The 16,404-nt window shown below is 43.8% G+C and overlaps 1 pseudogene; it reads right to left on the bottom strand.

Moving 5' to 3' along the window:
* Nucleotides 1–227: 227 nt before the first annotated feature.
* On the bottom strand, nt 228–13,369 carry LOC135056968 (acyl-coenzyme A amino acid N-acyltransferase 2-like; annotated as a pseudogene).
* Nucleotides 13,370–16,404: the final 3,035 nt, after the last annotated feature.

Genomic DNA, 16,404 nt, shown 5'->3' with positions numbered 1-16,404 from the left:
AAGAGACTTTAGGATAGCTAAAGAATGATTTATTTACTGTGCAGTATATGAGATATTTGAGGGTCATTGGGTCCCTTCAAAGCAATAAATGCATAAAAAAAATGTCTTCATAATCTTATTTGTGACCTTCAGCCTGGTCCAGGCAGTGACGGCTGTTGCACATTGGACTAGTTAGCGTTCTCCACCTTTTTTTGGGCAACTGGTTTCAATTGCTGATATTAAATACATCACAATTTATTCCGGGGAGAGTGTGGTATATTTCTGCGCAGAAAGTCCTGGACCTCTCTCCAGCTGTCTTCCGGTGCTCTGCAGTGTGGCAGGAGCTCCCCTCCCCACATCAAGGGAAGTGGGAAGAAAGGATATTGTGACACTGGATATATAAGGGGTAGCCTGGTGGCGCTATAATATGCCCAGCCCCGGGATAACACTGCATGTACACATCCTTCTTGCCATACTTTTGATCCCTGGCTAATGCTTCCTTAGCAAAAAACAAACTGTCATAGATCTGGTCTTTGTCTCCTACCAGGAAGAGGATGGGACCTTTGGCTTTCTCAAGAGGAAATATGGAGTCCTGATGCTCTGGCGTTCTTGGGTCTCCAAAAGCTTAACTAAGTTTGAGAGCCCCAATGTCTGTGACCAGATAAGCTTCTGTTTGGTAGGGAATCCCATTCAGGAGCAGATCACCATAGCTTAGACTGTTGACATTCACAGCATTGGTTCCATTGATATAGACTGTTGCACAAACTTGGGGAAAATAACAGGACAGAGCCATCTCGGCTCCTTTGCATATACCAATCACTCCAACGCCAGCTGCCGACACCTGAAAGACATAAAGCATGGTGAGATGATTTCATGCTCCAACACATGCATGATCAAACATCAGAATGACACAGTGACAAGATATTAGAGTGCTAGTTCACCTATTTCCAGTGGTTTCTAATAGTGCTCCTGATTATGTGTCCACCACAGTCTAACATCTGGACCATACCCCTGGAATAATACTGTGCAGTGGTGCGTCACTTCTGCTGATAAATGATATCACTATTCTTTAAAGCCTATGAAAGATACACAACACCCCAGTGCTCATATCTACATATTAAAACACTTCTTATCACGCACCCAGAACTTCTCCCAAGTTGGGTGGCCGTGAGGTTGGTGCTTTTTGCAAATTATCCTAACAATTAAATCATATTGGTCTGACACCACCAAAAGGAATTATCAGAAGTAACTCTTCCCACAGCGGCCTTTTGGTTCCGGTCACCGTAAACATGCTTTAAAAATAAGTAGGAGGTGCCTCTCAAGGCTGTATAGTAGGTCTAAGAATACAGAATTCACAACTAGAAATTAGGATTTAATTTCAAAGAAAAACTTCAGCACTTACAGTTACAAAAAGGATTACAAAGAGTATATGATTAATTAAAAGTACATACAGATTTCAGACAATTTCAGTGAAAATAATAAAAAGTATAAAACAAACTCAGAGTCCTCATCATGTAAGTTGAGAACTCTTGTTGTGAAGGAGTCACAACACTCTCCTTGGGTAATGCACACTGGATTCATGCTTGCAGCTGCTTTGTGATCCATTTGCACCAACGGTAAAACATTGTAACTACCCCTCTTACACTTACTCTTGTTCCAGTGAAAAACATCCAGTCAATGCAACCCCTGTGTCTTATAGGTTGGACACAGAAGCTTATTTTTTTACATTTATGTACCCCTCAGTTCTACATTCCAATCCCAATGCTTTTATGTGTCCTTTTCCATATTCATGACTGAAATCTAATAGAAAATAATAATTATATTAATAATAAATGACTCAAATAGGATTAGTGTTTGTACTCTGCCTCTATTATGCAGATCTGCATTTAAAACTTTAGTAGGTGCAGAGCAAAGATCAAATTAGTTGGCTTCAATACCCATTTGCAATAAAAGTCATTTTCAACTGTTATGTTTCTATTGTGTGAAACCTATATAAAGTTGCCCCTATGTTAGATGAGGATGATGTCTGACCCCATGGCTGGACCCTATAGATTTCAACTATTATGGTTTTCCCTAAAAATGTTCTGTGCTTTAATTACCCTGTGACTCTTATTATATTTATATAGTTTTTTGTAATCTCTATAAGTAAGGTCTATAAGATGATGTGTCTTCTATTGTTATTTGTCCTGCTATTGGGCCTCTCTCACTGGGTCCATGTAGGCAGGGCACAAATACAGGAGACAATGGAAGGTGGTCGCCTTCAGCTGCCAGCCCTGACGTAGGAACTCTGACTTCCTCCGTTGCTCCAAGCTCTGCTTTATGCTTTCCATAACAGGAATAAGCATGTGCCACAGTCCTTCCCACCACAGAGTCCGGTCTCAGCCTAGGAATGGATATCCAGCAAGAAAACTGCACCAATGTACAGAAAAGGGGCAGGATACAGGCTGGAGTGCATGGCCCCTCCCTCCTTTGTTGGCTCTTCCCCCTCACACTAGCAGGACCTGCTGCTTCTGCTGTGGGAGCATCAAATAGCAAGAATGGAAGACCCTGATCAGCAACAGTGTTTGTGTGCTGCTGGGGTGTTGGTATCTAATAGTATATGTCTGGGTTCTGCTGGTATTTCAGTGTTTGTGTGCTGCTGGGGTGTTGGTATCTAATAGTATATGTCTGGGTGCTGCTGGTATTTCAGTGTTGGCTGAATGTGAGCAGGGAAGGGCACCAACAACTATTTTGCCTCCGGGCTCCTGGTATAAACTTATGCCCCTGCATGTAGGCACCTGTTGTCCTAAGAGATGCCATTGAGTATTTATTTCTAGCAAGTAAATGCACAGTACGCAGATCAATGCCACATTTCACACACAGGCTCATAAAAGGAAATAGTACAAGAAATGTCTGTCTGTCTCGTGGGACAATCAAATAAGAATCCAGGCCTAGATTTTTTTTATTGGCAGATTGACAACATCACACATACAGTACATTAGGACATCATAGGGACTCCTATCAGACTACTACATAGAGTGTATAAATTGGAGTAACCAGTTCTCAGCCCAATTAAGCATAAACTGTCACAATGCATGCTAAAATCATGTACAATTATAAGATGACTGCACATAAAGTAAGATAGCAATCTTTGTTGGACTGCATTTTTCATCAGTCCTAACATATTGTATATATAGATGTTCCCAATCAGATACCAATTGGCATTGGCAGTCATTTTGTAACCAGGCCCAATTACCTATCAATACATAAGGTGACAGTGTAACGGGTTGGACCTAATATGCGCAAAAGCCATTAACTAAATGGACAAATCGGCATGAACTGTAAATGCATGTTTAATAATGTGTTTTAACTTGTATTTAATGCTCTAGGCGCAGTTGTAGAATTGCACATTTAAAATGCATGGATGAAGCACATAGGAGGAATATGTTGTTTTGGTTTTAAAATGCATTGACATTTGGGGACAAAATGCCATGGGACATTCTCATCTAGGAATTGAGATGTTAATGACCTATAGAGTTAGACAAGCTGTTTGTTTGAGATTCAGTCATGGGGAATATGCTTGTGTCTCTGTGTAACAGTTATACCCCTTTCAGACTGACAATAGCAGGGTCGCACCCGGGATTGTGTACACGGGTGCTTCCCAGGTGCGATCCGGCTTGAGACACCTTCAGACTTGCGGCCCGACCCGGCATATTGCCGGGTTGGTGATGTCACCGCTGACGCTACCGGATGCGGTGCTTGGACATAATTATCTCCAAGCACCGCCTCCTCCTATACAGAGAACAGGTGTCGGGTCGCCTTGATCCGGCTTACCCGTTCACACTGCACTGCATCCCAGTTCATTTCTGGCTTCAACCCAGGACGAGACCTGGGATGAAATGCCGGGACGCTCGACCCGAGATATTCTTCCAGGACCCTTTCACACTCTGCAAATTCAAGGGTTGATACGCGTTCATGTGCAATAACCCGGGAAATATTTGACAGTGTGAAACGAGTATTATAGAGACAAGCAGATGAACAGACAGTATTGCTTGGGTTTCAGAATTTCATGATGTTCCTAAGAAGTTGTTAATATTAAGATTATGCCAATCTGGTTTAGTATAAATATGCGAAAGGAGAGATGCAATTGAAATTCGAGTTGTATTAACATTTGTGAAAGGGACAGGAACATATAATCAGATTTTGCTTGGGAAAGCACACTGGTTTGGTTTATATGTGAACTAGAGCAGTAAATTGCTTTATCTAGTGATTTAACTCTTTTGATATGTAATCTGTATTTATATTTTGTGAGATAGCCTGGGAAGAAGACCCAGGGTGGAACTACCCCCTGTAGTATTGTGTGTTGGAGTAAGATAAAAAGGAGGGCTACGAGACCTGTGTGTATACATCTTCTGTGACATCTTGAAATGTGGAACTGCTGTAACATTGTATGCTGCATCCCCCTGGCAAAAGGGAAGGGTCTTTTTTAAGATTTATTTTAAGCAAATAAACATCATTGCCTCAAGACGATTGCCTTCTCCGCTTGTCCTGGTTTGAGCCCAGAGTCTCCAAGCTCTGCCTTCTGCCATCTACCGTGCCCAGACTGGTCCAGGTCAGCGACCAGGAGGGGGTCAACCAATGCCAGTCAGGAGGTGTGTCAGCAGCGTTTCGATGCATACACAACAGCAATTGGTACAGATGCCGGGGGTAGGAGCCTGAGCAGAAATGTGGATTCAGGTGCCACATGGTAGGAGCCTGGTGGTGGCAGCAAAATACCCACTCACTACGCAGTGGGTGGAGTCAGTAACATGCGGTACTGACGGTACGAGGGAGAAACCTATTGGCCAGGTCCCGTGTGACCCAAAACCCAATCTGTGATCGATGGGCATACGCAGCGATGGCGCATCCAGTCACACTGTATATATTCCAAGAACCCCGAATGACCAGGACAAACTTGATTTAAGTAGGTGCATAAGTTTATTTAATAAAAATCAACAAAGTATCACATGAATATACGTAAAATAAAATAACGTAAAATACATAAAAGTATAATCATGTGCTTTCATCTGCCCCAGGCTGAAGAGTAGAACTGAATTGAAACTATTCAAGCAGGTTTCTCCATCTCTTTGTTATGAAGTCAGAGCTGGAACGTGAGAGCAAAAGAAAGCCTCTGATGAAGCAGAACAGGCCGGCCATGAAACGAAAGTTTGCCGGATATTTGTGATCTCACCGTGTACTCATCTTAACGCTCTCAGACAGTGTATGAAATGCTTGGGATATTTACTCCAATCAGCAGAGGAAGTGTCCTCGAGACGCTGTGTGGAGGACCAACATTATTTGTGTTTCAGCAGTAGCATGGCTCTGCAAACTTGATGGATTGTTTATATGTCCTCCCTACACTGCAGTGGGCATGTGGGTCCAGCAGACTGTGGATGAGAGTCCCATTTAGCACCCACATATGATGAGAGGCTCAGCTATACCCCCCTTTATTTATTTATTTATTAACAGTTTCTTATATAGCGCAGCAAATTCCGTTGCGCTTTACAATTTCCACACATGTTCATCATACATGTGCATTTTATGGTGATGGTAGCGGAATCCCAGCTCTTCGGGATGATGGCGGTCAAAACACACACAACGGCATTCCGACGTGGAGAATCCCAGCACCACATAGGTAAGTAGTCTAACCTGCTCAGTCTACCCATCCCCCCCCCCACCCTCACCCTAACTCTCCCTCTCCGGCAGCCTGACCCTAACCCTCCCAGGCAGTGGCGTAAGTTCGTCCCAGTTGCCCGGAGGCAAGATAAATATTGGTGCCCCCCTATTTACTATATTAAGATAAATAAATGTGTGTGTATACATTTAATTGTCTTTTATTTTAAATTACACAATTCTTAGCAGTCATACCCAGGATTAGAACCCATGATCTGTTACACGGACAGCAGACACTTTACTGATGGAGTTATTTGCTCCTGTACGGGAAGCATGAGAATTCTAACTATATGAAGTTACTTGTAATTGTCAGAGAAGTACCTTCATATAGTTAAAATTCTCATATTTCCTATACAGGAGCACACAGCTTCATCAGTAAGGTGTCTGCTTCCAATGTAATAGGTTGCGGTTTCTAATCCTGGGTGTGACACTTGTAAAATGTGTATCCACAGTATAATAAAGAGGGTGTGATTTGTAAGGTGCAGGGACCAGTGAGGAAGTCGGCCACTGAAGAGATAGCGGCAGCTATCAATGAACTTAATTCAATGGTGTCACAGAATGGGAGGAGAGGTGCCCCCTTCAGAGCAGGAGCCCGGCGGCAGATGACTCCGTTGCCTCCCAGAGTTCTGCCTCTGCTCCCAGGTGAAGTGGTTTATTTGCCTACCTGGTGGGAGGAAGAGCGCTCCTCTGACTCGACCTTCTCTTATCTGTAGTTTCTGTTCCCCTGGACTTACGTACCCTATTTCCACGATTTTACTAACACCGGGCGTTTCTTCAGGCAGTGGGCTTGGTAAGGATACATCTCCAGGTGAATATACCAGGGGCTTCCCATCACGTCACGTTTTATCAGCCTGAAGAATGGGATGGATGGTTTCATAGACCAGAACTAGTGGCAAATGCAGGAATTGCATGGGGGGGTTTCCAGAACTGGGTGGAGCCAATCACGGGGGTGGGGACTGAGGTGACCCAGTATATGCTGGGTCCGTAAAACTAGTGTGTCTGTGTGTGTGTGTGTGTGTATATATATATATATATATATACATACATATACATATATATATATATATATAATATATATATATATATATATATATACATATCTACACATATACAGGGTTCACTATGGTATGCCGGCGGACAGGCTCCCGGCGACCAGCATACCGGCGCCGGGAGCCCGACCGCCGGCTTACCGACAGTGTGGCGAGCGCAAATGAGCCCCTTGCGGCATCGCTGCGCTCGCCACGCTACGGGCACGGTGGCGCATTTTATTCTCCCTCCAGGGGGGTCGTGGACCCCCACGAGGGAGAACAATTGTCGGTATGCCGGCTGTCGGGATCCCGGCGCCGGTATACTGTGCGCCGGGATCCCATCAGTCGGCATACTGAAGACCACCCCATATATATATACCATGTGTGTGTATATATTAGAGATGTGCACTTGAAATTTTTCGGGTTTTGTGTTTTGGTTTTGGGTTCGGTTCCGCGGCCGTGTTTTGGGTTCGACCGCGTTTTGGCAAAACCTCACCGAATTTTTTTTGTCGGATTCGGGTGTGTTTTGGATTCGGGTGTTTTTTTCAAAAAACACTAAAAAACAGCTTAAATCATAGAATTTGGGGGTCATTTTGATCCCAAAGTATTATTAACCTCAAAAACCATAATTTCCACTCATTTTCAGTCTATTCTGAACACCTCACACCTCACAATATTATTTTTAGTCCTAAAATTTGCACCGAGGTCGCTGGATGACTAAGCTAAGCGACCCTAGTGGCCGACACAAACACCTGGCCCATCTAGGAGTGGCACTGCAGTGGCACGCAGGATGGCCCTTCCAAAAAACACTCCCCAAACAGCACATGACGCACAAACTGGCTCTACAGAGGCAAGATGTCCACCTCATCATCATCCTCCGATATATCACCGTGTACATCCCGCTCCTCACAGATTATCAATTCGTCCCCACTGGAATCCACCATCTCAGCTCCCTGTGTACTACTTTGTGGAGGCAATTGCTGCTGGTCAATGTCTCCACGGAGGAATTGATTATAATTCATTTTAATGAACATCATCTTCTCCACATTTTCTGGAAGTAACCTCGTACGCCGATTGCTGACAAGGTGAGCGGCGGCACTAAACACTCTTTCGGAGTACACACTTGTGGGAGGGCAACTTAGGTAGAATAAAGCCAGTTTGTGCAAGGGCCTCCAAATTGCCTCTTTTTCCTGCCAGTATAAGTACGGACTGTCTGACGTGCCTACTTGGATGCGGTCACTCATATAATCCTCCACCATTCTTTCAATGGGGAGAGAATCATATGCAGTGACAGTAGACGACATGTCCGTAATCGTTGTCAGGTCCTTCAGTCCGGACCAGATGTCAGCATCAGCAGTCGCTCCAGACTGCCCTGCATCACCGCCAGCGGGTGGGCTCGGAATTCTGAGCCTTTTCCTCGAACCCCCAGTTGCGGGAGAATGTGAAGGAGGAGATGTTGACAGGTCGCGTTCCGCTTGACTTGACAATTTTGTCACCAGCAGGTCTTTGAACCCCAGCAGACTTGTGTCTGCCGGAAAGAGAGATCCAAGGTAGGTTTTAAATCTAGGATCGAGCACGGTGGCCAAAATGTAGTGCTCTGATTTCAACAGACTGACCACCCGTGAATCCTTGTTAAGCGAATTAAGGGCTCCATCCATAAGTCCCACATGCCTAGCGGAATCGCTCTCTTTTAGCTCCTCCTTCAATGCCTCCAGCTTCTTCTGCAAAAGCCTGATGAGGGGAATGACCTGACTCAGGCTGGCAGTGTCTGAACTGACTTCACGTGTGGCAAGTTCAAAAGGTTGCAGAACCTTGCACAACGTTGAAATCATTCTCCACTGCGCTTGAGACAGGTACATTCCACCTCCTATATCGTGCTCAATTGTATAGGCTTGAATGGCCTTTTGCTGCTCCTCCAACCTCTGAAGCATATATAGGGTTGAATTCCACCTCGTTACCACTTCTTGCTTCAGATGATGGCAGGGCAGGTTCAGGCGTTTTTGGTGGTGCTCCAGTCTTCTGTACGTGGTGCCTGTCCTCCGAAAGTGTCCCGCAATTCTTCTGGCCACCGACAGCATCTCTTGCACGCCCCTGTCGTTTTTTAAAAAATTCTGCACCACCAAATTCAAGGTATGTGCAAAACATGGGACGTGCTGGAATTTGCCCATATTTAATGCACACACAATATTGCTGGCGTTGTCCGATGCCACAAATCCACAGGAGAGTCCAATTGGGGTAAGCCATTCCGCGATGATCTTCCTCAGTTGCCGTAAGAGGTTTTCAGCTGTGTGCGTATTCTGGAAACCGGTGATACAAAGCGTAGCCTGCCTAGGAAAGAGTTGGCGTTTGCGAGATGCTGCTACTGGTGCCGCCGCTGCTGTTCTTGCGGCGGGCGTCCATACATCTACCCAGTGGGCTGTCACAGTCATATAGTCCTGACCCTGCCCTGCTCCACTTGTCCACATGTCCGTGGTTAAGTGGACATTGGGTACAACTGCATTTTTTAGGACACTGGTGAGTCTTTTTCTGACGTCCGTGTACATTCTCGGTATCGCCTGCCTAGAGAAGTGGAACCTAGATGGTATTTGGAAACGGGGGCACACTACCTCAAGAAATTGTCTAGTTCCCTGTGAACTAACGGCGGATACCGGACGCACGTCTAACACCAACATAGTTGTCAAGGCCTCAGTTATCCACTTTGCAACAGGATGACTGCTGTGATATTTCATCTTCCTCGCAAAGGACTGTTGGACAGTCAATTGCTTGGTGGAAGTAGTAAAAGTGGGCTTACGACTTCCCCTCTGGGATGACCATCGACTTCCAGCAGCAACAACAGCAGCGCCAGCAGCAGTAGGCGTTACACGCAAGGATGCATCGGAGGAATCCCAGGCAGGAGAGGACTCGTCAGAATTGCCAGTGACATGGCCTGCAGGACTATTGGCATTCCTGGGGAAGGAGGAAATTGACACTGAGGGAGTTGGTGGGGTGGTTTGCGTGAGCTTGGTTACAAGAGGAAGGGATTTACTGGTCAGTGGACTGCTTCCGCTGTCGCCCAAAGTTTTTGAACTTGTCACTGACTTATGATGAATGCGCTGCAGGTGACGTATAAGGGCGGATGTTCCGAGGTGGTTAACGTCCTTACCCCTACTTATTACAGCTTGACAAAGGCAACACACGGCTTGACAAATGTTGTCCGCATTTCTGGTGAAATACTTCCACACCGAAGAGCTGATTTTTTTTGTATTTTGACCAGGCATGTCAATGGCCCTATTCCTCCCACGGACAACAGGTGTCTCCCCGGGTGCCTGACTTAAACAAACCACCTCACCATCAGAATCCTCCTGGTCAATTTCCTCCCCAGCGCCAGCAACACCCATATCCTCCTCATCCTGGTGTACTTCAACACTGACATCTTCAATCTGACTATCAGGAACTGGACTGCGGGTGCTCCTTCCAGCACTTGCAGGGGGCGTGCAAATGGTGGAAGGCGCATGCTCTTCACGTCCAGTGTTGGGAAGGTCAGGCATCGCAACCGACACAATTGGACTCTCCTTGTGGATTTGGGATTTCGAAGAACGCACAGTTCTTTGCGGTGCTTTTGCCAGCTTGAGTCTTTTCAGTTTTCTAGCGAGAGGCTGAGTGCTTCCATCCTCATGTGAAGCTGAACCACTAGCCATGAACATAGGCCAGGGCCTCAGCCGTTCCTTGCCACTCCGTGTGGTAAATGGCATATTGGCAAGTTTACGCTTCTCCTCCGACAATTTTATTTGAGATTTTGGAGTCCTTTTTTTACTGATATTTGGTGTTTTGGATTTTACATGCTCTGTACTATGACATTGGGCATCGGCCTTGGCAGACGACGTTGCTGGCATTTCATCGTCTCGGCCATGACTAGTGGCAGCAGCTTCAGCACGAGGTGGAAGTGGATCTTGATCTTTCCCTAATTTTGGAACCTCAACATTTTTGTTCTCCATATTTTAATAGGCACAACTAAAAGGCACCTCAGGTAAACAATGGAGATGGATGGATACTAGTATACTTATGGATGGACCAGCGACTGCCGACACAGAGGTAGCTACAGCCATGGACTACCGTACTGTGTCTGCTGCTAATATAGACTGGATGATAATGAGATGAAATAAATATATATATATATATATATAATATCACTAGTACTGCAGCCGGACAGGTATATATATTTATTATGTAATGACTGATGACGGACCTGCTGGACACTGTCAGCTCAGCAGCACCGCAGACTGCTACAGTAAGCTACTATAGTAGTATGTATAAAGAAGAAGAAAGAAAAAAAAAAAAAAAACACGGGTAGGTGGTATACAATTATGGATGGACCAGCGACTGCCGACACAGAGGTAGCTACAGCCGTGGACTACCGTACTGTGTCTGCTGCTAATATAGACTGGATGATAATGAGATTAAATTAATATATATATATATATATAATATCACTAGTACTGCAGCCGGACAGGTATATATATTTATTATGTAATGACTGATGACGGACCTGCTGGACACTGTCAGCTCAGCAGCACCGCAGACTGCTACAGTAAGCTACTATAGTAGTATGTATAAAGAAGAAGAAAGAAAAAAAAAACACGGGTAGGTGGTATACAATTATGGATGGACCAGCGACTGCCGACACAGAGGTAGCTACAGCCGTGGACTACCGTACTGTGTCTGCTGCTAATATAGACTGGATGATAATGAGATGAAATTAATATATATATATATATATATATATATAATATCACTAGTACTGCAGCCGGACAGGTATATATATTTATTATGTAATGACTGATGACGGACCTGCTGGACACTGTCAGCTCAGCAGCACCGCAGACTGCTACAGTAAGCTACTATAGTAGTATGTATAAAGAAGAAGAAAAAAAAAAAAAACACGGGTAGGTGGTATACAATTATGGATGGACCAGCGACTGCCGACACAGAGGTAGCTACAGCCGTGGACTACCGTACTGTGTCTGCTGCTAATATAGACTGGATGATAATGAGATGAAATTAATATATATATATATATATATATAATATCACTAGTACTGCAGCCGGACAGGTATATATATTTATTATGTAATGACTGATGACGGACCTGCTGGACACTGTCAGCTCAGCAGCACCGCAGACTGCTACAGTAAGCTACTATAGTAGTATGTATAAAGAAGAAGAAAGAAAAAAAAAAAACACGGGTAGGTGGTATACAATTATGGATGGACCAGCGACTGCCGACACAGAGGTAGCTACAGCCGTGGACTACCGTACTGTGTCTGCTGCTAATATAGACTGGATGATAATGAGATGAAATTAATATATATATATATATATATATATATATATATAATATCACTAGTACTGCAGCCGGACAGGTATATATATTTATTATGTAATGACTGATGACGGACCTGCTGGACACTGTCAGCTCAGCAGCACCGCAGACTGCTACAGTAAGCTACTATAGTAGTATGTATAAAGAAGAAGAAAGAAAAAAAAAAAACACGGGTAGGTGGTATACAATATTATATATATATATTATATACAATTATATATATATATATATATATATATTAAACTGGTGGTGATTATTAAACTGGTGTTCAGGTCACTGGTCACACTATCAGCAACTTGCAAGTAGTACTCCTAAGCAGACAATCACAATATATATTATACTGGTGGTCAGTGTGGTCACAATGGCAGTGTGGCACTCTGGCAGCAAAAGTGTGCACTGTACGTTATATGTAGTACTCCTGAGTCCTGCTCTCAGACTCTAACTGCTCCCCACTGTCAGTGTCTCCCCCACAAGTCAGATATACATTATACAGTCACACTATCTATCTATCTATCACTTCAGCAAGTAGTAGTACTCCTCCTAATGCTCCCCAAAATTACTACTGTGTCTCTCTCTACTCTAGTCTCACTCTCTTCTTCTCTTCTCTATAAACGGAGAGGACGCCAGCCACGTCCTCTCCCTATGAATCTCAATGCACGTGTGAAAATGGCGGCGACGCGCGGCTCCTTATATAGAATCCGAGTCTCGCGATAGAATCCGAGCCTCGCGAGAATCCGACAGCGGGATGATGACGTTCGGGCGCGCTCAGGTTAACCGAGCAAGGCGGGAAGATCCGAGTCGCTCGGACCCGTGTAAAAAAACATGAAGTTCGGGCGGGTTCGGTTTCCGAGGAACCGAACCCGCTCATCTCTAGTATATATATATATATATATATATATATATATAAACACACACACACACACACACATACATATACACATATACATAGCATATTAAACATGTATATATATATATATATATATATATATACACACACATACAGTACACATATATATACACATGTAGTGGAGCGGGGTTTCTGGGTGCTCGGAAACCCCCCCTGGGTGCGCCACTGACCAGAACAGACCCATAGGATAAACACCGTCAAAATCTCCACCAATCGCTGGTGAGCATTTTAGGTTTACTTTCCCCTGCATATCGCTCCTATGGCTCTGGAGGAAAATATCTGCCCTTTCTTATCCTCCAGCCATGCTCTCAGGGTGATTATTTGCTGTGGTGGGAGGCTCCAGGCCTGGATCTTTACTGGCTCATCCACTAATGAGCTCCCCAGTGAGACTGTGAGGCCAATCATATCTCAAAGTTTAGAGAAGGCAGGATTAATCTTAAGTAAGAGACTGTTGGCAATACATTTTAGGGTTAGGTTTAGGCGTTAGGTTAAAATATACAAAAAAAATGGTCTGTCTTCATTGTGGTGTCGATATGTTAAATGTCGACATCTATGATTATCAAAATTTTTTCTTTTGACCTAATGGCCGAGCTCAACATTTAGACTGTCGACATACAGAACATGATATAGGTCGGTGCACAGGCGTGTCCGCATTAGTTAAGGTGGAAATGAGATTCCGGTGGTCATGTAGTTATTAATATAATGAAAATCTATTGAATAACAAAATTAATTCAGGACAGATCTCTGGTGGTGCCCCCTAGAGTCAGAGAAAATAATTTAATCAAGCTAAAAGGAAAGAAGGCTCTTTGTTGGGGGCACTCTTATGCTAAAGTAAAACTTAACTTTTATTTGAAAGTCTCAATAAAATACCCTTATCAATACAATTACACACGTAATAAAATCTTATTAAATACTGGAAAAATAATCCATTAAAGTGCAGATATACATTGCTCAATGATGTGCCCGATTCCGACGGATTGGAACAACACATCGTAATTATCCTAACCATTGCAGCTTCTCTCTTCTTCCATCTGGTAGACGTTTCAGGTGTATTAGAACAAGAACATCTCGTTTTAAGAGCAGTTTCTTCCCATCTGTTATCGTTCATCTTAATTTGACTGGTGATCTGTAAGTTTTTATGTGGATGTCCCAGATCTTAATTTTGTTGTTCTGTTTAACAATGACAATAAAATCTATCTATCTATCTATCTATCTATCTATCTATCTATCTATCTATCTATCTATCTATCTATAGATCGTCTAGTGTGTATGTGATGCGCGCTCCTGCGTGTCGTCAGCAACATCCTCCGTCGGACCTGCATGCAGGTGACATCGCCAGAAGGGCCATGTTGTTGAATGCAGCATGACCTTCGCACCCTCCCCCCACCACGTCGCTGCCGGCATCGGCAAGTATTTATTCAAAAGGTTAACCCTGCATCTGCTGTCAGCTCAGGAATGAGCTGATGAGAGTACAGATAGAAAGATTAGACAGTTCTGTGTGTAATAATAATTCACGCTGTAATAGGGATTGTGTCTTTATATCATAAAATAATCATTTATGACACTGTAAATGGGGGATTTTGTGTAGATTATATGGTAAAGTTATTTATACACAGTAAAAAAAATGCACATCTCAATGGGTTATGTAATGTGACAGGTATTGCTACAAGACGTCTTACTTAATTAATAATAATAATAATTAATAAAATCTAAGCAATCTGACTAGATTGATCACTCCTGTGTGTACCCCACACAGCGATAGTGATGCGTGGCCCCGGGCATCGCTATCGCTGGTGCTAGATTGGCCTGCATGTAGGCTTAATCTAGCAGGTCGCTCATTTCACCCGCTGGGTGAAATTAGCGGCCCCCCTGTCTCCCCCCGCACCCTCAACACACATCGCGCTGTGCTGAGCGAGGGAGAGATGTGTGCTGAGCTGTTCGCTCAGCACACGTCTCTCCCCAAATCGGGCCGTGAATACGGCCCTTAAATGTAGAAAACTGAAGATATTTTTTTTTCCTTTCTGTCTAAAATCCCCAACAGTGCATGTGCTAGACAAACAGTAAATGCACCATCTGAGATAGCCAGAATAGTCCTGGGGAGTTAGTAGTCTCTATCTCTCTTTTTGACTAGATATGGGGGGTGACCTCACTACCTGTTCTGAGAGTATTGTTTGAGGATAGATAAATAAAGGTTTTACCTTGTCCCAAAAAATAATGGCTGCTGTCTGGTGCGGGGAACCCTGTGTGCGCACAGTTGAAGCTCCCCCTGAATCAACATGCACGTTTCACCCATAGGGCTTGATCACGGTCAATGTGTCTTCCGAGTATGAGTGTGTCTATAAACAAGTGCTCCCGTCCTATCACAGGTGAGAATGTGTGATAGGCAGGCTTTACTGCAAGCCTGAGCGATCTTGCAGGTGGGTGGGATAGTGAGTCCCAGCCCCTCATGGTGTGCATATCTCCTATCAAAGCATTAATTGTTATATAACAGCATCTTGTTAATTTTATAAGTTACTTAGACATGTTGAATGGTACAGTAACAACAAGTATGCGGAATATGTGTGCGCTATATAAATAACTGGTAATAAATAAATAAATAAATAAAGTATAGACCTGTCACATACTGCATTTGTGCGCTCTGGATTAATGCATGTAAAGATTAATCAGACTACAGAGCCTCATACTGAAAACAAAATTCCAGCATGTTGATTAGCAAGGAGGTAAATTAGGGAGGGTGCTTGTGTCAGCACATTGCACAGAGCAGCCCATAATATGAGAGCAATGTCGGACTGGCCCACAGGGGTATCAGGGAAACCACTCCTTCCTCTAGGGATCAGGTTCCAGACTGTGCACTTGTATTATACATGGTAGATATGTTGCATTACACTGCACTGAACTATTGTGTATTTCAAGCCTCTGTGGAGACTGGTCCCCTATAACTGCATTCCCCCGGTGGGCCCTTTATGCCCCAGTCCGACACTGTATGAGATTCTCTGTTTCTGCATTAAACTGTGGCTTGTCAGCCTGTAAATCATTTTCCTAGAAAAAAAAGGATCTTTGAATTGTATTAATTAGGTATCAGAGAGGAGCTGGTGTTTAACTACATCCGTTATTCAAAAGCGTGAGTTCTCTCCATAAGAGATAGTAGGATTCAGAACATGTAGAAAGACAAAAGTAATCCCTTAATTGGAGCACTTACCCTGCCCAAATGAAAGTAACTACAAAAACTGTAGCAAAAAGTCAAGATTACAAAAATCCGAATCTAACAATAGTAAGGTAAAAACATATTAAATTATGAATGGCAGATGTTGATCCCGCTACTTATCTACATAGAGAGTGGGTATCAGCAGTCTGTGGGGAACATCTGAGATGTAATTGTCTCAGATCCAAAGGAATCGTTTGAAATCTTTGGTGTTGTCTAATTCACCCAAGTATGGTAG

The sequence above is a fragment of the Pseudophryne corroboree genome, chromosome 1, assembly GCF_028390025.1.
Source record: "Pseudophryne corroboree isolate aPseCor3 chromosome 1, aPseCor3.hap2, whole genome shotgun sequence".
Taxonomy (NCBI): domain Eukaryota; kingdom Metazoa; phylum Chordata; class Amphibia; order Anura; family Myobatrachidae; genus Pseudophryne; species Pseudophryne corroboree.
This window is presented reverse-complemented; position numbering and strand designations above follow the sequence as displayed.